The sequence below is a fragment of the Panthera tigris genome, chromosome C2 (assembly GCF_018350195.1).
Source record: "Panthera tigris isolate Pti1 chromosome C2, P.tigris_Pti1_mat1.1, whole genome shotgun sequence".
NCBI classification, from domain to species: domain Eukaryota; kingdom Metazoa; phylum Chordata; class Mammalia; order Carnivora; family Felidae; genus Panthera; species Panthera tigris.
Window position 1 is genome coordinate 49,359,460 of NC_056668.1, and position 25,446 is coordinate 49,384,905.

Sequence of the window (25,446 nt, forward strand, 5' to 3'; positions counted from 1 at the left end):
AAGGAGGGCATTTGTTGGGATGAGCACTGGCTGTTGTACATAAGTGATGAATCACAGGGTTCTACTCCTGAAACCAATACTACACTGTATGTTAACTAACTTGAATTTTTAAAAAATGTTTATTTTTGACAGAGAGAGAGACAGACAGACAGAGTGCAAGTAGGGGAGGGGCAGAGAGAGAGGGAGACACAGAATCTGAAGCAGGCTCCAGGCTCCAGGCTGTCAGCACAGAGCCTGTTGAGGGGCTGAAACCTATGAACCATGAGATCATGACCTGAGGCGAAGTCGGATGCCCAACCGACTGAGCCACCCAGGTGCCCCAAACTTGAATTTAAATAAATAATGTACTTAAAAAAAGGAAAGAAATATAAATTCATTCACCATAAAAAATAAAAAGTAAAATTGCCTTCTAATTTTAGGTGCTTTTCATGTGGTTATCATTTCTGTAATGATTTTATTTCATTTTTTGGGAGCTTCCATTTATCATCCATCTGCTAATTCTTACCATCTCTCCTTTGGTTTCTTTGTCTTATTTGAGTTCTTTTTCTCCAAGAGTCTATGTTAACTCTATTTGGAATTTATTTTTTTTTGACAATTTCTTCTGTCTCTTTGAAATGCTCCTCAGTTTTCAGTTTAGTTTAGTTTTTTTTTTTTTTTTCTGCACAAAAAGGTGGTTTTATTAAAGTACTGGGACAGGACCTGTGAGCAGAAAGATCTGCACTGGGATTGTGAGGGGTGACTGATTGTATTCTTGGGAGTTGGGGGAGATAAGGGCAAGGGGAAGTTTCCAAAAGGATTTTTATATACTGAAAAAGACTCACAGGATCCTGGAGGCCTGGCTATTGTCAAGCTAAGGTTGTTTTTTCTTCTAGCAAGTCATTAACATTAATTTTTGCTTCTTACACGCTTTTCTAACTCCTCTGTAATACCTTAGTGTAGACCTTGTGCTGGTTCTTTGGTTCATCTTTGAGTGAGGTCTCCTGGACCTAGGCCTCTATTTGCCCAGCAGTGGTATTGGGGAGGATGGGAGGACAGATCTTGTCTTACAGACAGATCTGTAAGATCTGTAAGATCCAGTAAGATCAGGACAGTCTTACAGCTTTCTACAAAAGCCTCTTTATCATTTTCCCTCTAATGCATGTCTCCCCTTAGTTTTTATGTCTTTCTTTTTGGGGATAATCAGGAGGTCCTTATGGGCTGCAGGGAAGGTTGGAATGTCAGAAGTCCTTCATGGGCAGTCCAGCGTGTATAAGTCTGAAGATCCCACTGCCACTGGTGTTGAACCACAGTTGCCACTTAACCATCTCTGTGATTCTCTGATGCTCCTCTGGCCTGCTTCCCTGCTCAGGAGGCACTATCGTTGCTTTTGGCAGCTGTGCCTCCTAGTTTGAGATTTGGATCTGTGCATTCCCAGTTTCATTAGAGACAATGTTTTTTTTCACATTTTGCTGCTTTATTGTCCTTTGGGGGAGGCCTGGTAAACAAAAGGCCATTTGCTCCTCTACTTTTAATTGGAAATCCCCATACCAGTGGTTTATTGTTTTTTTTTTTTTCAGTCTAAAGAAATCTCATTACAAATGACTTTTAAAGAATTCACAGTGACTCAATTGTGTGAAAAAGTTATCAAAAAATAAATTTACTAGGGCATCACTAAAACCACTGAGAAGACCAGGAGTTTCTAGCTAGCAGTAGTGTTCATTCAAGCTCATATTCCCAGAACATTTATTATTGAGTCATTAACTCATAAAATGGTGGGTTGGAATGTGTAAAAGCAAAGTTTGGGATTGCACTGGCAGGTTTTAATTTCAGTCCAATTAGTTTCAACATTATTTAGGAGGGAATGAGAGAGTCATTGACATCTTTCCCCAGGAAGTCATTTGATTAGAACTCTGTTTAAGAAAGATGGATTGGAGAGAGAAGAGAGGAAAGATTAACAGAGAATATTGGTTAAGAGGATACCGCAGGTACACTTTTAGAATTTGCATCATTTTTTTCACTCTCTACTTCAGATTTACCAATTATGAATTAAATAAAGAATAGAAAAGGGAAATAATACTTATATTTTGACCAACTCTAGTGTAAATGGCATTTTTCACAGTGCTTATGCTTCTCCATTACCAAAATACTACAAGTTCTCATTTTTAGTCAGATATAATTGATAACCATCTAAAATATACATAGGCTATGGACCAAGATAGTGACATAGGAAGCTCTTAATACTCCCTTTTCCTACTGACACACCAAATATGTAGCTTCAATGGAGCAGTTCCCTCAGACAGAAATCCAGAAACTAATTGAATGACTCCTAAACATTGGGAGATTGAGAGAATACTCACCTTGAAATGGGTAGGAGAAGCTAAGACACACTCATGCCTTAAATTCTACTCCCAATGTTGTAGTGCCATACTCCCAACTCCCAGATTCTCCATAGAGAATGAAGGGTTTGAGACATACCTCAAAAAGTTGAGAGGGCCTCACCTTTTAAGGCTGCCACCTGAGAGATATGTCTCCCAAATTATCTAGCTCTGCAAGCCAATGGGGCTTGTGTTCATGAGTCCTACAGGACTGGAGTAAACAAAGAAGCAGTTGTTAGCAGGCGGGCAAACACTCACAGTAGCCATCTCCTCAGGGCTCAATGCAGAGGGAGCAGAGAAAAATTCCCACTGTATATTTGCCAGTATACTAATATTCCAATGTATATTATGGATATACAGTATAAACATGTAAATGTGACAGCAAAAACATAAAATGTGGGAAAGAAGAGAGTAAAAATCTAGACCTTTGGCATGTGTTTGAAGTTGTTATTGGCTTAAAATATACTGTTATAACTGTAACAGTTTAAGCATCATGGTAATCAGAAAACAAAAACCTGTTGGTGTCCCTGGGTGGCTCATTGGGTTAAGCATCTGACTCCTGATTTTGGCTCAGGTCATGATCTCATGGTTCATGGGTTTGAGCCCCACACCAGGTCAAAATAAATGAAAATAAACCTAAACAAACCAAAACAAAAACCTACAGTACATACACAAAAGATAGAAGAACCAAAACATACAACCACAGAAAATCATAAATCACTAAAGAAGAGAGAAAGAGGAAGAAAGCTATTACAAAATAGTCAGGACACAATAAACAAAATGACAATAGCAAGTCTATACCTGTCAATTATTAGTTTAGATGTGAATGGGCTAAGTTTTCCAATCAAAAGATATACAGTGGATGAATGAATGAAAACCAGGACCTAATTATATGTTACCAGCAAGAGACTCACTTCAGCTTTAAGGCCACACAAACTGAAAGTGAAAGGATAGAAAAAAATTATTCCATGCAAATGGAAGCCAATAAGAAGTTAGGAATAACTATACTTATATCAGATGAAATAGACTTTAAAACAAAGATTGTAACAAGAGACAAATAAGGTCATTAGATGATGTTAAGGGGGTCAATTCACAAGAGTATGTAATATTTGTAAATATTTACACACCCAACATTGGAGCACCTCAATGATTAGATTAATTTGCTTAAATATTTCTTTTCATTATTGAATATTGTTATTAAATTGCAAATTTCTAAAATATTTAGAATGCAGTGATATAGAGAAGCTTAGATTGGAACCAGATTGTGAAAGATTTTGAGTCTTAGACAAAGTCTATTATTTTTATTTAACATATTTTAAAGTAATATATGCTGATATTAAAAACTTGTTGCTTTAAAAAAAATGTAGAGCCTTGGTCAAAGATCACTTTAAAAGGGACAATTGTCTAGGGAAGAAAGGAGAGAAAGAGTGATTGGCAGGAGAATAGTTAGGTCACTGAGGCTGTCTAGATGAGGTAGTGGTAGCATATGAAAAATAAATATAGAACAGATACCAGCAAATTTTTGCACCCATTTTCCACAGTATTTCTTTCAAAGAATATTACTCTATGGTCAGTTTTCCCTATCTTGTGGACTTTTGGACATATGTGAAATGTAAGAAAAATGAGCTTGACATAAAATTACATTTGCAAGCAATATAACTAAATTGAAACACTTTGCTTTAATGAATGGCAAATGAAGCTAGCATATCCCTTTTCCCCATGCTGACATAGTTCTGATCTTCAGAGACTGACTGCTTTTCTTATTTAATGGGAAGAGAATTCCTAAATTTTCCACCTTCCTTGGTTTGGTCTCAATCCTCCTCAACACTCAGTTACAACCCCTGGGACAGTTCTACTTCCACCATTATGAGATCCTTTTCCTGTATCCCTAGATGCTGCCTATCTCAGCTGTGGGCAACTTGTGCTTCAAGGATCTTGAAAACTTTCTAGTTTGTCTATAAGAAGTAGAAATAATTTCCTCAAGTTTACTTTTGTTCTCTGTGACTTCTTTGTTAACAATTCTCTCTTGCTCTTTCCCTTGTTATCTTCTGTTTTCCATGGAGCTATTCCCTCCCCAAACTATTCTCCAAACTCCTTTCTTTAGGTCACTTCTCAGAAGGAACAGCCTTAATCTTTATTTTTACAGTTTCATTTTAGATGGGAAACATTGTAGAGTGAGAGGATTGGCAGTTGATTGGATTCAGATGAGAGGGAGTGAGAAGAATAAATGGAGGATAAAGATGATCAGGATATGCCAGCCTGGGTGCCTGGGAGAATGTGATTCATTAATAGATAATGACAAGTAAGGGGGAACTTGGCTATATTACATTTGAGGCCCTAAATCTGTCATTTAAGTATAGCTGTACAGCAGTCGTTTGGAAATGGCAGTCTAGCTTGGCAGATACAATGAGTCTGTGGTAAAATTTGCTCATGGACATATAGGAAGGATAAATCTTGAGGTGAAAACATGTGAAAAGAGTGAGTTTGAAAAGATACATGGAGAAGCAAAGATGAACAGAGCAAAAGGTCATGGACAGTTTGCTTTGTTCATTATCTTTGACAATCTTCCTTCTCTTTTATTGGTCAGAAGTCTAGTTAACTCACTGAGGGTGTCCTCCTGGCCAACTTTTAGCAGCTGGAAGTCATTGTTTTTACTTTTGGATCCACTCTCCTCATTGGCCTGGGGTATGGGGATTTGACAAACCTAGTCTCTAGTGGTTTATCTCATTCAGTGCCATTTTGTACTAGAATTAAAAGTCCCCAACATGAGCTATATCATATCAAAGTTTCTCCAAGTTAATGCAGAGAGAGAAACCCCAAGTATTCTTTTTTCCTTTCTGAGTCTATGGCAATGAACAGTGATGAAAGTGTAGTCTTTGTGAATGGAAAAAAAAAATGATCTGCACCCATATTTGTATGCTCTGGGAACATTTCAGTGCTTCCAAATAGCTTTTGCTTGAATATATTTCTTTATAGTAATGGCTATCTCAGCTGCACCCATGTGAAAAGCTTTTAATTTGATTAAATTTATGCTAGGAGTAGTTGGAAATTGGAGCATTGCAGGGGTTCCTCTCATTGTAATTCTCATGTGAATTTGTCCCCTGCAAAGTTATGCAGCTCTCCATCTGGCCATATTCATAAGCCATCCTTCTAGTACAACTTTGATAAAATGCATCAGCTTCCTTGGAATTAGATTAGCATCTCAATATGAGAGTTTTCCAGGCCCTATCTGGTGATGGGAGATGAAAGCCTCATATGTTAAAATGCTGCTTTGTTTGCTTTTATGTCGTGATGGACCCTGTGGAGGAAGAAGACAATTAGATCTAAATATCTTTTCATTTGTTGTTACAGATTTCTCTCCTTCCATGGCTTGATATTCATACCTTCTTTTCCAGTGTTATCTACTGTAAACATTATATGATAGCAATGGAAAGTTAACTAGTACCCTTCAAACTAGCATTTGCTTCTTCTAACTACTTCAGAAATCTTCTCAGGGGAAGATGTGGGTTCTTTGTGCTTCATTATCAATTACCACCATTCTAGATAAGGTAATACATGAAATAATTAATTTTCTCCTCAGAATTTCATGTCCAAAAATAATCAATAATAATTGATGGTGTATTTGGAATAAAACATCAAAAAATCTGCATGTTAGACTAGAAGTAGATACTTAAGTTTATGTCTTTATTTAACATAGGTTAATAATTTATAGATTTTATTTAAACACATAAGGCAATTCTGGGACATACCATTAGGAATTAGGCTTCATTTGACTTGAGATGTAACTGAATAAAGTTCAGGTACTTGTTTTGACTTTATCAATATGACATTTGTGATTATTCTATTTTTGTATTAAAATGATTTTAAGGCAGATGACCTTCTTCTTATTAATATAATCATGATAAAGTTATTGGTGATAGTAATTTATATTAAGAATAAGGTGGTTAGGATCTGGAAGACAGCCATCTGCAATATTTGAAGAAGTATTAGAGCCAGTGTCTCTGGAGTCAAAGTTAGATTCAGGGAGAGAAAGGGAGTTATGTTGCTACCAAAAACAGAAGTCTGAAACATTATAAAGGAAAGTAGCAGGTTGGGGCTAGAGCGTGGCTCCCTAGCTCCTTGGAAAATAGCTCTGATTGAGGGATGAGGATGAGGACAGCTTAGTAATAATTAAACCAAATCAAGAAAGAGCTGATGGAAAGTATGTGAAAATGGCACTAGAAATAATTTTGTGTCATTGAAGTGTATTCAAATTTCTCATTTGGGGATAATATGGAATTCTAAAGTTTTTCTGGAAAGAGTTTTAAATATGGTATTTGTCTCATTCACTTTCTCAAGACTGATTTTGTTCCAAACTACTTTCTACTTTGAATAACTCCCATTTATCTTCCACACACCTTAAAAACAATTTTTAAACAATTTTTAACAGAAAATAGGTTATTATATCTTCCAAAGTATGGAAAAATTTATAATACATTGCCTTTATATATGAGGACTTCCTGAAATTGAACACTATTTCAGGGAAAAGCAATTACCTAAGAAGGTGGTTAAAATTTCAGACCACATTTGATCAACAATTTATTCCTGAATTATGCTGCCTAGTGGTAGAAAACCCAAGAGTAAGTTTCCTTAAAATACTAGCTACAATTTGAGAAAACTGTCAGTCTCATCATGTTTTTATTATGGGAAGGGATCCTAACTGCAACAGAAATAAAATAATAGACAGGAGCCATATGGAACTTTATCTATTTGCTGCCAAGAAATTGTCTTCTGTTTTGAAAGCCAAAGACATCCAAGATGTATAGAGGAATGTAAGAATGTAATCCTTTATATGCAATGATGCATTTGATTGAATGACATTAATTGGAAATATGGAATGCAATGTTTGTTTTTTAAAAAATTATTTAAATATACTGATTGTAAATTAAATGATCCCAAATGGATTTTCTGATCATAGGATTTTTTATTTACTTTTGGTTAGCTTTAGATTTCTATTCATAAGCACACTTGAAGTTGACCTTTCATTGTTAATTTTTGTAGGATTGTGTGTGTGTGTGTGTGTGTGTGTGTGTGTGTGTGTGTGTGTGTATGGTGGGGGAATTTTTTGTTTAAACTAGAGAAAGCAGTGATTTTATATTTTGTAAGATATTTAAAACATATGAAATTATGATTAAATAACTTGGCCCTAGTATCTTATAGTAGCTTGAAATCACAGCATGAAACTGAATATTAGAATCAAATAGATTTTAAGAGTCTTATTAAATTTAATATGCTAACTCCTGACATAAAAACTGCAGACTGAGGAATAGAGGAACAAATGGGTAATCACTCCATGTGAGATAGTAGTGTTCATAGTGTAATAGGCTAGAAAGAAGGGAAGTCTGAGCAGGAGGACTCAGTTTTACCTCTGAGAAAGGTGTGTGTGTGTGTTTTTTAAAGGGAATGTTGAAATCAAGTCATTGAGGAAACTCAGTTTTCCTCAGAAATACAAGACCTGATTAGCTATGGTCTGACCTAGTTCCTACGTTTGTGCGATAATTTGTGGTTGCTGTGTTTTTGTGTTTATTATGACAGAAAAGGACACTTGTCATACTTATACAGCTTTGGCTCAGGTTGGAGGTTGCTGTGTGAAGGGAGTATGGGTCTGTGGAGAAGTCAAGGAGGTCTTAGTATACAGAAGTGTGGGCATGCTCTCAAGAAAAAAACCAAACAACTTACAAATACATAGCAGTAGAAAAAGAAACACAACTTTAATTCTTGCAGGTTGGCCTATGTGTTTTGTTTGGGAGCTTAAAGTCTGTTATCATTTGGCTGTGGCCATCCCTGCTGCTATGGCCCTTCTGCTGTCATAGTGACTCTCATAGGTCTTGGGAAATGTGTCATTCATTTTGATTGCATTTTTTTCTCTCTAGTGGTCTTGGATTTTCCTCCTAACTTCAAACAGTTGAAGGATGGGCACTATCTTCATTGTCTTATAGTTCTTTCCTTAGTGTCTAATAAAGTACCTCATTCTTTGTGTCTTATAAATGACCTTGGTTTTAAACTCTTTTGTTTAAACTCTTTCAGTTTCTCACAGCCTCGCAGGGGTATGTAGTTTGTCTTAAGATAACTTGAGCAACACTGTATAATTCAGCATCTCAAATAATTTTTGTAGTATCAGTGGCAGATGACCCCAAATGGTATAGAGTGCCCTGATGTTCCCTTACCTTAGGAAGAGTTCCCTTTCCATGAAGTTAGAACTTCCAGGAATGTATGTGGGGTAGATTGGCTCTCCACGGTGCCCTTGTGTAGACCTTCTACTATACCAATGGAAAATTACATGCCAAAAATGACCAAGTGATAGGTTTGCTGTGCTGATTTTTTTCCAAGTCAAATTCTCATTTTCTCTTTCTTTCCCAGTTAATGGGTATATGAATGAATGTGTGTGCTTGTGTGTGTGGCTCATACATACTAATAAAGAACTTTATAGAGATTTAAGTGAGATTTTTTTTAAAATACAAGACCATATCAAAGAAAAAGAAACACTCTTCAGCTCTTGACTGGCTTTCACCACTCATTGTGTGAGAAAGGAAATGTCAGGAACTTAAAAGAAATTTTAAGATCAATGTGTTTGAGCTTTTCTGGTTTTAAAATTCTTTATTGAAACTTGTAAAAAAATTATATAATGGAAATAAGGAGGCTGAAACTTCTCAGGGCACTGGGGAAATTTCTTTGTTTTCCCTAAGTGCAAAAAAAGAAAAAAAGAAAAGAAAAGAAAAACAGACTTTTATTCTGCGGAGACTCTTAGCTGGTGTCAGTGTACATGTTATATACAGTTATTCCATTTTAGCAACTACTGCTCTGATTTACATGGAAACAAAGATGGGACCACAACCACATATTCACAAGAGTCACGATGAATTAATGGGTGAGGCAAAAGTGCTAAATGTACCAACTTTTGGGGGTGGTCCAGGCATAAATGGACTTTCTGCTGAGGTGCCTTGAAGTTGTGTAATTCTTCCCTTGTCCCAGTTGTATAGATCCAGTCTTAGAAATGTAGTGGAAGGTTAACATGTCAGGCTGTGACTTTATTCTGTCTCTGGAATAACCAAGATGTTTTAGAAAATCAATTTGCCCTCTCCAGGAGGACTCCACGGCAGTACAGGAACATAGTCTATTGGGGAAAAGTTCCTCTGAAGATGGACATGGTTTCATTTCTGTTTCATTAGCTCTTGCTGCAGAGAAGATGATGGATAAACTTAGTTATTTGCTGCTTTTCTTATTAAGCGTTTTATCCATTTCTTTTCAACATAGAAGGATATTGGAGCCTAAATGTGATTGCTGAGATTTGTCATTTTCAGTAGCTTAGGGATCTCCCTGAAATAAACTAAAGGCATCTGCTTTCAACATTCATGTCTATAAAACCACAACTGAGAGGGAAATGTGTGAACTTTCAAACCCCAGACACTGCTGCATTTAAGAAGAATTGTTATTATGAATGTTGAAATATTTTCCTCTTGGTTGCTGTTTATGCCTGTGTGTGTGTGTGTGTGTGTGTGTGTGTGTGTGTACGCGCTCAGATGTATTTCACCTACTAAAGAATTCTGAATTCAAGAATTTTGCATCAGAACTTTTGCTTCCTTGATTAGATTAAGAATTGTGTTAGTATTTTCAAACAAGCTGCAAGTTGTGTTGACGTGATCAATGTGAAAGGAAACATTTAGCCAAATACCCTGTTAACACACACATTGTTTACAGAAATTAGAGCATTTATACTTTCATTTTTGTGAAATATTTTTACCTTAAAGCAGTTTTAAGAAAAGTTGAACTTTTTCTCTATATTGCCGTTTTATATCTGCCTTATAAAACTTATGACTTGTTTTTAGATGTGACATTTATTCAAAATGAAATGAAATAAAGTGAAATAAAATAAAATTCAAAAGTGTTCAGCCTTTCTTTTCCTTTTATTAAACAATGTCTGCAGTGGAAGTTGTCCCAAAATGAGTCTGAGGAGACCAGTTCTGTGGGATTGAGGTGTTGCCAATTAACCTGCTTTGACCTCTGTTTCCTCTCTTACGAAATTAGGGCACTAGAGAAATAATCTCTGTGGTCTTTCCCCCTAATTTCCCTCCAGCTCTAAGCACTCTATTTTGCTTTTCTCTGCTATGCACACATCACTATCTAACACTCCCTTGGGAACAATACTTACAGTGTGTAGCTCCATTTTCAAATAGTATTCAAGAGAGAGAAAACTCTGAGGCAGCAGATCCAGCATTTTCAAATTTTAAGACTCAACTGAGAAGAGAAGAATTCATCCAGAGAAGGGTATAAATTCCACTTGACTAAATCTTAGCACCTTCCACACACCTCCATTAGGGAAAGGGTTGACATCACAAAGATTTTCCCATCCCTAATGGCTGTGGTTGAGAGTCTTGATTATACAATATTTTGACTCGCACTTCAAAGTTCCCTCAATGTCTCCATCTATGTCCATGGGTAGTTCTCTAAATACAGCAGCTGTGCCATCTGTTTCAAATATTATTTCAGCCTCACTGTTTTGGGATAAATTTCATAAAGTGTATTGCATACACACACATTTAATTGAACAAACGAGAAGCCTTTCCAGTTTAAAAAAGCTTCCTAAATGACAAGAAGTGTCCAATTTCCATTCAAATGGTTACTCCGGGGCTTTAAAATGTGTGAATTCATCTAACAGAGGCTGGTGGTGTATTCTGAGGCAGATGGCTTGATTCTGTGAAGAAAAAAAATTAAGTGGATTTTACTATCAATCTTATTTTTTTTTGGCAAAAGACTGACATAATAAAGATGTGTGTATTACTGAGAATGCTTTTTAATAATGATTCTACCTTATGTTTTCCCCCAAGAATATGGTTAACTGACTAGGAAAATCTATTTAGAGATTTTATGTTTATCCATAATGATCAGTTTAGGAGAAAAAAAAAAAGCCCACTAACAAAATTGCTGAAATACAAAAGGAAAATAATGCTCTACAACTTTCTAAAGGAGTCTGAGAAGAAAGGAATTCTGAAGTTTATCTGATATTTCCCTGTTGAATAGTTCCAAAGTCAATAAATTGAAAATTTTGAAGGAAGGAGAAGAGATTTCATTTCATGTAAGAATGTCTTTAGAAGAATATCTTCAGTATAGATGTTATGTCCAAGGCACTTTGCATATTTAATATGAACAATTTTAAAGCTGAGTCATTCGAATGATCCTCAGTCACTATTGCTATGTACTCTCAAATTGAGAGTCATGTTAGCATGTGTCAAACTTGTGTCAAAAGTTCTGTGCTCTAAAGGTCCTTTCAAGTCTTGCATGCTTTATGGAACATTATAATTTACCCCTCAAATTTACTCCATCCTTCTTCCATTTGTAGTTTGCATAATTGACTGAGCTGTTTGTTAGCTCCTAATTAAAACCAATATGAGTTTCATTCCTCTTGGAAATGATTGTTCAGCAACCTTGGCCTAGGCCAGTCAACCCACTGCTTCTTTTGGCATCAATCATTGGTTTAGGGATGAGCATATGACTTACACTGTTCCAATCAGACTAAAAGAAAATGCGTTTCTTTGATAGGTTGGAAAAGGTGATTTCTCTCTTCCAGTGGACATGGGCAGGGAAGCATGTAGCCTTTATAGCTACTGACAACTTCCGGAAACATAAAGAGAATCAACCTAAGGATGAAGTGAACAATGCAGATAGCAGGATGAAAAGTGGAAAGAACCTGCATCTTTGATGACATAATTGAGTCTTTGGATCCATGACCTTGAAATTCACTATGCCTCTGGATTTGTCCTTGTGTTAGCTAATGCTCATTGTTAGAACAATTCTTATTGTCTATCCCAGTTGGAGTGAAGTTTTTTTAAGTGTAAAGTTTCTTTTTTGTGTGTGTATCGTAGGCAAAATTATTTAAAGTCAACAAATTTTTAATTAAGGAATTTCACATGTTGTGATTCCTTCCATTGCCAATCACCTTGGTCCCTCCAAATTCTGAGTCATAGTCTTCAAGATAGCCCTTTTTAAAAATAACTTTTTTCTAGAGGAGAGGAAGATGATTTATGCCTGTGACAGTGGAGTTGGAGGATCCTAGACTTGTTTCATCCCACGAACACAACTAGGTAACTAAAAAATCATCCTAAATACCCTAGAAATTGGCCTGAAGACTGACAAAACAAACTCCACAACTAAAGGGGGAGAAGAGGCCACATCAAAGAAGGTAGGAAGTGCAGAGATGCGGTTTAAGGGAGAAATGGATTGTGGGTGCTACAGAGGGGAGGGAGCTGCGGTTGCAGAGAAAGGTGAAAGAGAAGAGCACACAGGGGAATGTACAAGGAGAATGTTTCTTCAAAGCCACTGGCTTGGAAAAATGAGAGGGGCTGAATTTCATGAGTTCTTGCAACCAATGAGGTTAAAGCCTAGAGTTTTAAAGGTCAGTGGGCTTGGCTGAGCTAGAACCTGGAGGGCATTGTCCTGCTCCTCAAGAAAAGGCAGGCAAACAACCTAGGGGTAGAAGGCATGGAAACAAGGAAGTGAGGAATGCCTGGGGCACACAGTGGGGGAGATTATTAGCCCTTCTCAGAGTGTATCCCTGAGAGACAGTATTCATAGAGATGCCTCCCAGGAAAAAAGGAATGGCTGATACCATTTCTTTCTACCCCACCCTTCGCATGAACATAGACCCACTTGTGGGAAGAAGTGCAGCACCAACACTGGATGCCTAACTTACTTACAGCTAGCCCCACACCCCTGTGCTCTGGCAGGACTGTCCTTCTCATCCAAGCTTTCCTCAGTCCCTGTGCAGTAGGCCCCTTCCCTAGAAGATCAGCACAAACCTCTGTCCACACCATGTCTCCTGACAAGAGAGCCCTATAGGACCTTAGTTATGATGGTGTTGGTGTCAGGTCTCATTTCATAGGCAGAGCACAACAAGTTAAAACTGTCCACATTTGGGCTAGGGACCAAACACTGTCCACAGCAGACAAGGGAAGCTTCTGCAGATGACTGGTTTGAAGGATAGAGCAGCCAAAATACAACAGTAGAGTGCACACAGCACATTCTGGAGACACTCCCTGAAGTTTCAGGCCCTGGGCAGTACTTGACCTCTTCCTCATAAAACCATTACATTCAGGAGGAGATATAGCCAGTTTTTTTTTTTTAACCCACAGAAGAAGGCAGAAACTTAGACAAAATCAGAAAACAGAGGAATTTATCCCAAATGAAAGAATAAGATAAAGTCACAGCCAGAGATCTAAGTGAAAAAGATACAAGTAACATGCCTGATGAAGAATTTAAAACAGCAAAGATAAGGATATTGGGCTTGACAAAAGAATGGAAGATATCAGTGAGACCCTTATCACAGAGATGAAACAGTTAAAAAAAGAAACAGAGATGAAGAATACAATAAACAAGATTGGAAACAGGTTGATGCAATGAACAGCAGACTGGAAGAAGCAGAGGAATGAATCAGTGATGTAGAAGACAAAATAATGGAAAAATAAGATGAATAAGAGAGGAATTGTACAACATGAGAATAAACTTAAGGAACTCAGTGACTCCATCAATGTAATAACATTCATATGATAGGAGTCCCAGAAGAAGAAGAGAGAGAAAAGGGGAAAAATTTATTTCAAGAAATCATAGCAGAAAACTTCCATAAACTGGGTAAGGAAATCGACATCCAGATCCAGGACCCACAGAGAACTCCCATCAAAATAAATAAAAGTAAGCCAACACCAAGACACAGTGTAATTAAATTTGGAAAATATAATGATAAAAAAATATTCAAAGCAGCAAAAGAAGTTCTTAATTTATAAGGGAAAAGTCATAAGGCTAGGTGGAGATTTCTTAATAGAAACTTGGCAAGCCAGAAGGAAGTGGCATCATATATTCTAAGTGCTGAATGGGAAAAATCTGCAGCCAAGAATACTCTATCCAGCAAGGTATCGTTTAGAATAGAAGGAGAAATAAAGACATTCCCTGACAAACAAAAACTAAGGGAGTTCATGACCAACAAATTAGGCCTGCAAGAAATATTAAAGGGGACTCTTTGAGTGCAAAGGAGAGACTAAAAGTGACAAAGACAAGAAAGGATCAGAGAAAATTCACAGAAACAGTGACAAAACAAGTAATAAAATGGTGATAAATACATATCTATCAATCATTACTTTGAATGTAAATGAACTAAATATTCCAATGAAAAGACATAGGGTGTCAGAAGTGATTAAAAAAGAAAAAAACAACAACCATCTATATGCAGCCTACAAGAGACTCATTTTAGACCTAAAGTCACCTGCAGATTGAAAGTGAGGGGGTGCAGGAGTGCCTGGGTGACTTAGTTGAGTAAGCATCTGACTCTTGATTTCAGCTCAGGTCATGATCTTGCAATTTGTGAGTTGAAGCCCCATATTGGACTCTGCACTGACAGTGAGGATTCTTCTTGGCATTCTCCCTCTCCCCCCTTCTCTTTGCCCTTCCTGCATGCTCTTTCTCTCTCTCAAACTGAATAAATTAAACTTAAAAAAAGTCTGTTAAAACAAAAGGTGAGGGGGTAAAAAAACATTTATCAAAAAAATGAAAGTCAAAAAAATCCAGAGTAGCAATACTTATACCAGAGAAACTGGAGTTTAAAACAAATACTAACAAGAGACAGAAAAGGGTACTATATAATAACAAAAAGGAAAATTCAAAAAGAATATATAATAATTGTAAATATTTATACACTTAACATGAAGCACCAAAATATATACAACAATAACAAACTAAAAGAACTAATTAATAATAACGCATTAATAGTAGGGGACTTTAACACCCCACTTACATCAACAGACATGTCATCTAAACAGAAAATAAACAAGGAAACAATGGCTTTGAATGACACACTGGAATAGATGGACTTAACAGATATATTCAGAACATTCCATACTAAAGCAGTAGAATACACATTCTTTTCAAGTGCACATGGAACATTCTCCAGAATAGATCACATATTAGGTCATAAAACAGGCCTCAACAAATACAAAGAGATTGAAATCATACCATGCATGTTTTCTGATCACATGCCATGAAACACGAAGTCAACCACAAAGAGAAATTTGGAAAGATCACAAATACATGCAGGTTAAACAACGTGCTACTAAACAATGAATGGGTCAACCAGGAAATCAAAGAAGAAATAAAAAAATACATGGAAACAAATGAAAATGAACACAACAGTCCAAAACTTTTGGGATGCAGGAAAAGTGGTCCTAAAGAGTAAAGCATATAGGAATGCAGGCCCACTTGAAGAAGCAAGAAAAATATCAAATAAACAACCTAAACCTACATCTAAAGAAGCTAGAAAAAGAACAATAAATGAAGCCTAAAGCCAGCAGAAGGCAGGAAATAGCAAAGATTAGAGCAGAAATAATTTATACAGAAACTAAAAAAAAAAAAAAAATTGAATATCAATGAAATCAGGGGCTGGTTCTTTGAAAAAAATTAATAAAATTAATAATCCCTAGCCAGACTTATCAAAAAGATAAGAGAAAGGACCAAACTAAATAAAATCACAAATGAGAGATGAGAAATAACAATCAACACCACATAAATACAATTATAAGAGATTATTATGAAAAATTATATACCAACAAACTGAACAACGTAGAAGAAACAGAAGAATTCCTATAAACATATAAATTACCAAAACTGAAACAAGAAGATAGGAAATTTGAATAGACCAATAAACAGCAAAGAAATGGAATCAGTAATCAAAAAAAGCCCCAGCAAACAAAGGTCCAGGGTCAGATGGCTTCACAAGTGAATTCTACCAAACATTTAAAGAAAAGTTAATACCTACTCTTATCAAACTATTCCAAAAAATAAAAAAAGGAAGGAAAACTTTCAAATTCATTCTATGAGGCCAGAATTACCCTGATACCAGATAGACTCTACTCAAAAACAAAAACAAAAACAAAAAAAACTGCAGGCCAATATCCCTGATAAACATGGATGCAAGAATTATCAATAAAATACTAGCAAACAGAATCCAACAATACATTAAAAAATTATTCACCACGAACAAGTGGAATTTGTTCCTGGGTTGCAAGGGTGGTTCAATATTCACAAATCAATCTGTGTGATATACCACATTAATAAAAGAAAGATTAAGAATCATATGATCATTTCAATAAATGCAGAAAAAGTATCTGACAAAGTACTACGTTCATTCATGGTAAAAACTTTCAACAAAGTAGGTTTAGAGGGAACACACCCCAAAATTACAAAGGCCCTATATGCAAAACTCACAGCTAATATCATCCTCAATGGGGAAAAACTGACAGCTTTTCCTCTAAGGTTAGGAATAAAACAGAGATATCTACTCTCACCACTGTTATTTAATAGAGTACTGGAAGTCCTAGCCTCAGCGATCAAACATCAAAAGGAAATAAAAGGCATCCACATCAGCAAGGAAGTGCTTAAACTTTCACTATTTGCAGATGACATGATACTCAGTATAGAAAACCCAAAAGACTCCACCAAGAAAATGCTAGAACTGACAAATTAATTCAGTGAAGTAGCAGGATACAAAATCAACAGCAATCTGTTGCATTTCTATACACAAATAATGAAGCAGTGGAAAGAGAAATTAAGGAATCAATCCCATTTACAATTTCACCTCCCCCAAATAAAATATATCTTGGAATAAACTTAACCAAAGAGGTGAAAAGGTCTGTACTCTGACAACTATAAAACACTAATGAAAGAAATTGAAGATCATACAGGTAAAGAATGGAAAGACATTCCATGCTCATGGATTGTAAGAACAAATATTGTTAAAATGTCTTTTCTACCCAAAGCAATCTACACATTTAATGCAATCCCTATTAAAATACCACCAGCATTTTTCACAGAGATAGAAGAAACAATCTTAAAATTTATATGGAATCACAAAAGACCCTAAAAGCCAAAGCAACCTTGAAAAAGAAAAGAAAAGCTGGAGGCATCACAATTCTGGACTTCAAGTTACGTTACAAAGTGGTAATGATCAAAACAGTATGGTATTGGCACAAAAATAGACATATAGATCAATAGAACAGAATAGAAAATCCATAAATGAACCCACAACTATATGGCTAATAAATCTTTGACAGAGCAGGAAAGAATATCCAATGGGGACAGTCTCTTCAACAGAGGGTGTTGAGAAAACTGGACTACTTTCATACACCATACACAAAACTAAATTCAAAATGAGTGAGTGACGTAAATGTGAGACCTGAAGCCATAAAATTCCTAGAAAAGAACACAGGCAGTAACTTCTTTGACATTGGCTGTAGCAAGTTCTTTCTAGATATGCCTCCCAAGGCAAGGGAAACAAAATAAAAAACTAGCAGGACTACATCAAAATAAAAAGCCTCTGCACAGCAAAGAGAGTAGTCAATAAAACTAAAATACAATGTACTGAATGGGAGGAGATATTTGCAAATGACATATCTGATAAAGGGTTAATATCAAATATACATAAAGAACTTATAAAGCTCAACATTAAAAACACAAATAATCCAACTAAAAATGGGCAGACATATGCATCAATGTAGAAAAAACTAGAATGTATTAGGCTAAGCAAAATAAGTCAGTCACAGAAGGACAAATATCATGTGATTTCATTCATATGCAGAATTTAAGAAACAAAATAGATGAACATAGGGAAAGGGAAGGAAAAATAAGATAGAAACAGAGAGGGAGGCAAACCATAAGATACTCAAACAGAGAACAAACTGAGGGTTTCTGGAGGGGTGTTGGGTGGGGGGAAGGGCTGTGATGGGCATTAAGGAGGGCACTTGTTGGGATGAGCACTGGGTGTTATATGTAAGTGATACATCACTAAATTCTACTCCTGAAGCTTTCATTACACTATATGTTATCTAACTTGCATTTAAATCAATCAACCAATCAATCAGTCAATCAAGCTGCAGTAAAAATAAAAATGGACAGAAGATATAAATAGAAAACTTCCAAAGAAGACATACAGATTGCTAACGGACACATGACAAGATGCCCAACATCACTGATTATCAGATAAATGTAAATCAAAACTACAATAAGATATCACCCCAAACCCGTGAGAATGGCTAAAATCAACAACAGGTATTGGCGAGGATGTGGAGAAAGGGAGCCTTCTTAAACTCTTGGTAAGAATGCATTTAGTAAGCTACTCTGGAAAACAGTATGCAGCTTCCTCAAAAAGTTAAAAATAGAACTATCCTAAAGTCCAGCAATTGCACTGCTAGGTATTTACCCAAAGAAATAGAAAAATACTAATCCAAAGGAATATACATGCACCCCAATGCTTATAGCAGTATTATCTAAAATAGCCAAATTATGGAAACAGCCTAAGTGCCCATCATTGATGAATGGATAAAGAAGGTTGGTAAATATTCAATGGAATATTTACTCAGCCATAAAGAAGAATGAAATCTTTCGATTTGCAATGATATGGATGGAGTTAGTATTATGCTAAGTGAAATAAGTCAGAGGAAGACAAATGCCATATGATTTCTCTGATATGTGGAATTTAAGGAACAAAAGAAATGAGTAAAAGAAAACAAAAGAGAAAGACTGGTAAACTAAGAAACAGACTCTTAACTCTAGAGAACAAACTGATGGTTATCAGAGGGGAGGTGAGTGAGGTGATGGGTTAAATAGTTGATGAAGATTAAAGAGTACTCTTGTGATGAGCACAGGTGTTGTATAGAAGTATTGAATCACTCTAGTGTACATCTGAAACTAATATAGGAATATTACACTTTATGTTAACTAACTTGAATTTAAATAAAGAAAATAACACTTCTTAATGCACAGTTGTCATGTCAGTTAATCCACACTTCTTTTACTTGGGCTTCTTTGATCTCTACTTGAATATGGACATACTTTCAAAAATTCTCCACCTATAAACTCTGGGATCCAGTTTCTTCAAGAAATGTATTTTAGGGCCATGCTTAGGGTCAGAGTGGATGGATCTGTCTGGTTCTGTATTATAGTTCTTTCTCACAGATTTAAACACAATTCTGTGAGTAAAGCAAACCACATATTTACTGTGAGGTATTTCCAATCATATGGGTCTATAGAAAAAACCCCGTTGGGCTGTACCTCAAGTGGAGTGAGGTTGTTGTTGTTGTTGTTTGTACTTGCACATAAAAGTGTCCCGATAGATATACCTGAGGATTTGGCTTAGGGGTGGCCCCATGAAGCTCAATTGTGTATGTTATGAGACTATCTCTGTGTCATGAGTGGTATCTTCCTGCTCTGAATCAGAAATTCTGGAGGTGAAATCCAGAAGCCCATGCTTTAATAAGCCAGGTGATTGTGTTTGTGATTGTGTTTGAAGATCACTGAACTAAGTATTTCAAGCAGATGTGTAATTTGTAAACTCTTGTGTTTTCTTAGGATTCTCTGATATAGAATAATAAAATAGTTATCATAGTGATAAGGTGATTCACAATGTAAAGAACTCACTGAAGACATGTTCATGATTTTGACTTTTGGTTTTGCCAAGCAATATCATTGCTAATAAATTGTTTTGCTTATGGTAGGGAGTTACCCGGTTGTGTGTGTGTGTACCCCCAACTTGGAAACCTCATTGCCATTGGACAACCTGGCAGAAGTTGTTTAAGTCAGGTTGGAGGATTTGGGGAAAATTTTCAGGGCAGGGTTGTCGAGCCCTTGGCCCCAGAGGATTTTACCTATGGTAGTTTTTATGATGTGGACTTAGGAAAAGGGAGAGGGTGTTAACATAGGTTCTTTCAAAGGCAGACTTTTTATCTCTCTCTCTACTAATTCAGTACTCAGCTGCCCTCTGGTCTGATCACAGTTTCGTAGTTCCCTGAGAATCAGTTGTTAAGCCTTTAATTATGATTGCTTTGAACTTGTTTGAGACTCTGATGTCAAAGTTCTCCTATTAAGGTTTTTGATCACAGTTTTCTGTCTTAGTTTGCCCTATGTAGTCACATATTGCTGCATTTCTGCTCACACAATGGCAGCCTCTCTCTTTTTGGTGCCTCCCATTAAGTGATGATAAATGTTTTCTATCCAGCCCCAGAAGATTCATAACTTGCTGTTACTTACAGAGGCCTCCTAAAGCTTGGAGGAAGCTGAAGCCTAGGGCAGGATTGTAATTTATTTCATTCATTCACTTGTTCCTCAATACTTACTGAGTACCTACTATGTGCCCTTAGGCCCCATTTAATAATGGCAAAAACATGATTGGAATAAAGGAATCGTAACTCCTATACTAGTGCTCTTGTCACTATCCTCTTTCTTAAATGGCATTAGAATAAAAAAAAGAAACTAAATAAAAAGCAATGAAACACAAATAAATAAGAAAAGGAAAGAAAAAAGAAAAAATAGCAAAGAGAAAAAGTCAGTTGGGAGCTAAGTGCCTCTGGATGGCTATGCACACACATTTACTTTTCTGTCTCCAAAGTTCCATTTGAATGAGTGAATAAATATAAAATTAAGAAAAACAATGTAACAGCAGGAAATGTAAAGGTTGATATCAGCAGAAGCAAGAAATTTCTGGAAGATATGAAGCATATGAGATTAGATCCATGGGGTAACCAGATAGAACTGATAACTGCAGTTAATACAAACGAAAGAGATTAGTATTGGGGGAAGAAGGGAATTTTATTTTTGTTTTGTTTTTTGAACACAACTTTGGGAAAACCCCTAGATCATAATCATTAGGAGCCAGAGGCAGGAATCATCTATTGGACACTGAATAGGAAGATCAGTAAAACTAGGACATTCCAAGCACTTGGAAAACGCATACCCACATAGCTCTCGCAGAGCTGGCACAGTTTGAGAACTAATAAATGGATTTTGTCACTGGTAGTAAGAAGGGACATTTAAACTGAGTATTGGAGCTAAAAAGAGAAGTTGGGTGGTATCAGCTGCCAGCGGGGTAATATCAGCTGCCGATAGGGTAAACTTTCCCACATCCTGACAGCAAACTCCTACCTTCTTTAACAGAGAGGTATCTCTGATAACAGGTCTAAGCTCACTTATCATAGCCTTGAGTTTTGTCCTTTGCAATCAAATTCAGTATCAGGGAACTGTGACCTTCACACTGGCCATGTGTATCAATTACCCTAATCTGTCACTTATAAACAAACATTTAAGAGTCTTCAGAAAAATAACGGCATAAAAATGAGTTACCATCTTTAACAAATCAAAATGATTCTTGCTGAAATTGAATTACTAGAGAAATATAGAAAAGATGGCTAAAACAATTTAGTATCTTCAGAGAGATTTGAGGGGACACAATATTCATATAACTATAATACACTGCGAAGAAAAAGTGAAGTGTAAGAATTTATAGAAATTAGAAAACCTTGGGGTGCCTGGGTGGCTCAGTCATTTAAGTGTCCGACTTCAGCTCAGGTCATGATCTCTCACTTCATGAGTTTGAGCCCCGCATCAGGCTCTGTTCTGACAGCTCAGAGCCTGGAGCCTGCTTCGGATTCTGTGTCTCCCTCTCTCTGCCCCTCCCCTGCTTCCGCTCTGTCTCTCTGTCTCTCTGTCTTTCTCTGTCTCAAAAATAAATAAACATTAAAAAAATAAAAAATAAATTAGAAAACCTCTACATGATTGTTGAAATAAATGTAACAGGGCAACTGATGATGTAGAATAGAAAGTTCTTAATTCCCCAAAGCTTCTTCATATATACTGATAAGACCAGTCACTCTGGAATTACTTTTCTTTCAGAAAAGTGTCACTTGAATGGACACAATTAACCCAATGCCCGGGTTAAAGGGGATAATATGGACTTCTTTGGTTGACAAAGGCTCACTGTAATTTGACTTCAGAATGCTCAGTTGGTTACTGGAAAGAAGATGGATATATTTGCATAGGGAAGAAGAAATTATCCAAGAGGGAAGATCAATTCTTTCCCTTTTGAGCTTTAATGTCTTTAGTACCTCTCTGGCTGACTAGGTCTGTGAAAAGTCCTGCGGCATAAAAGGCACCAAGTTTCTCAGGGAGGAACTCACCGTGGGAGTAAGTAGAATCTGGACAGGTGTGCAAAGGTCAACATTATAGTGAAAGGTTAACTTGGGGAGTGTTATGTATGGGCTGTCATGCAGCGGCTACAAGAAATACCCATGAGCCCAACCACCTTGGCAGATTAGTCAGGGTAGCAAATAATGATAAAGTTTGTATGTGAGCTGAAAGAGCTATATTCTTGGAGTTTTGATCATCAGAGAAATTTGTGCAAGGGCTTGTACCTGTGTAGGCAAAACTGTAGTGATGGATAAAGTATCATAACAGTTTTCAAAAGTGTTCCTGCTGTAAGTGACAAAAGGAGTCGTATTATCAGACTCCTCACACTCAAGTTCTCCCTGTCAGTTGATTGATGAAAGAACCGGGGCAAACTTTTTGGGTTTCTGTGAGATTTAGGGAAAAGAAAGATTATCTCCAGAAAGGTTTAGTTGTCAGCAAAATTGAAAAATACAAAAGATGTGACTAAATTCATACTCCCCAACAGCTGAAGTTAATCACACTAATTACCTAAAAATTTCAGTTGAAAAACTGAATAGTAGAATATGTGTGGTTGAAAACCAAGTCAGTTTTATGGAAGATCAAGCCCAGAAGTTTCCTCAGAATGTAGTGTGAACAGAGATGAAAATTGTGGAGCTTGGAAGAAAGGATGTCATTCAGTATATGAGGTACAAATATTCACAAGGCTGGTGAGATGTTCAGAAATCCCAGTATCTACCCACTGAAACATTTATAAGGAGTAACTGGAGGGGATAGAAGGAAAGATACAATCACAGTCATAATAAAAGAATACTTTTGTCTTTTGTATTAGTGTTTTCATTAAAAAAACAAAAACAAAAACAGGAGCACCTGGGTACCTCAGTCTGTTAAGCATCTGACTCATGATTTCGGCTCAGGTCATAGATATCGTGGTTTGTGAGTTTGAGCCCCGCACAGTGCTCTGTGCTGACAACATGAAGTGTGCTTGGCGTTCTTGGTCTCCCTCTCTTTCTGCCCCTCTTCTGCTCGTGCTCTCTTCCTCTCAAAAATAAGTAAATAAATATGAAAAAAATAAAAAAATAACAAGTGTTAGCAGAAATGTGGAGAAATTGGAGCACTTGTGCATTGTTGATGAGAATGTACAATGGTGGAGTCACTGTGAACAATGACATGTCAATTCCTCAAAAACTTAAACAGAGAATTATCATAGGATCCAGTGATTTAACTTCTGGGCATATACTCTAAGTCAATGAAAACAGGAACTGGAACAGATGTTTGTACACCCATGTTCATGGCATTATTCACAATAACTAAAAGGTACTCACCACCCATGTCCATTATTGGATAAATGGATGCATAAAATATGGCATGCATACAATGGAAAATTCTTCAGTCTTAAAAAGGAAGGAAATTCTGATATATTCTACAACATAGATGAACCTTGAGGACATTATGATAAGTGCCATAAGTCAGTCACAGAAGGACAAATACTGTATGACTCATGAGGTTCCTATATTAATCAAACAGAAAGTAGAATGGTGGTTTCCAGAGGCTGGGGGAGGGAGGTAATGGGGACTTGGTGTTTAATGGGCGTAGTGTTTCGGTTGGGCAGGATGAAAATGTTCTGCAGGTGAATGGTGGTGATGGTTGCACAAGGCAGTACAAGGGAGAGGCACAGTGAAGGGGTTAAGAATGTGGGCCTTCATTTGAGTCCTGACAGTACCACTTATTAACTCTGTTCCCTTGGGCAAGTCAATCACTAATTTCTCTGTACCTCAGTTTCCTTGAAGGTAAAGTATGAATAATCATAGTAACTACGTCATGAGATTATTTTGAGGACTTAATTATTAGTGAGAATAGCATGAAGAAATAGTACAACTCTGTGGTCTAATTTGGAAAAGATCTATTAAAATTTAAAATACACTTACCCTCTGGGCAAGAGAACAAGACCAAGCATGCAGATGCGGTTCCGGACTTTGCTCCCATCACACCTGCTAACATTCCATTGACTGACTCACATGGCCATAGGAGAGACGGGAAAGTCATATGGCAAAGGATGTGAATACAGGGAGCGGTAATGGATTAGGGCCATGAATGTTACATAACATCACCAATCTACTTTTTTTCATAGTTGTGACTTGGGGAGAAAAATCATATAAACCAAACATATACATGAGGATTTTTAGGACATTGGGATTATTGAGAACAGTGTAGGTATTAGAATTACACTAGTACCCCCAAGGCCCAAAAGGAGTGTCTGTAAAATAGCTACATGCTTAAAAATGTTAGATGAAATAATAAATTATTCATCCATTCAAAGAGAGCCTTCCTTAACCAGAATGATCCTGTGAGAATGGGATGCTGGGATCCTCCTTCCAGTTTAGATGTCTGTGCAGCATCTAAAGGAGGGTGTTAAGGAGAGGTGAAGAGTTAAAATATCTATGGCAAACCTATTTATATGCACGTGTATATTTAAATGTACATATCTATACCATATACAGCTATATAATTTGTCTTAGGTAGTCTCCTATCCTCAATTAGTAAAAAATAAAATGAATGCATAATTGTGAGATGTGCTTTTTCTGATTCTAGGAAGGGGTTTGGGAAGTTTATAAGTAGTGGAAAGTGCTCTTGATGGAATACTCTGGAAATTGGCTTTTTGCCTTAGGTCTGCCACTAATGAAAGATAGAATATTGAACAAGTTCTTTAACTTGTCTGAGTGACAATTTTTTTATCATTAAAATTGGGCTGAAGGATCTCTAAGATTCTTTTCAACCCTAAGGATTTAAGGAGGAAATTAAAAAAAAAATGGCAAAATGACAACAGTATAGATGGGAATTCATTGAAACACATTTTGTAAAATTAGAAGCAGCAGCTGATTTATAAGAAGCAATAACATGTTCTCTAAAATGATTAATTATAGTTGAGCAGTTACTATTGATATAAGGATGGCTATATCTCATGAATAAAATCGTGAAGCCCATTCCAAGCCAGTGTTCTGTTTTTAAACAAAAAGGAACAGTAAGGTGTTTCAAATTTTTAAAAATCAGTGCTAGATGAATTATGAATAGAAAAAAACTAAAG

The 25,446-nt window shown here is 36.5% G+C and overlaps 1 protein-coding gene and 1 non-coding gene across 8 annotated transcripts in view; one reads left to right on the forward strand and one right to left on the reverse strand.

Annotated features, from left to right (window-relative positions):
- Window positions 1-25,446, forward strand: part of ZPLD1 (zona pellucida like domain containing 1) — a 539,338-nt gene that overhangs the window by 344,699 nt on the left and 169,193 nt on the right. The gene's annotated exons all lie outside the window — the stretch shown is intronic.
- On the reverse strand, window positions 19,357-19,484 carry LOC122230875. The gene has a single exon (XR_006207944.1). It is a non-coding gene; the product is annotated as a small nucleolar RNA SNORA18 (small nucleolar RNA).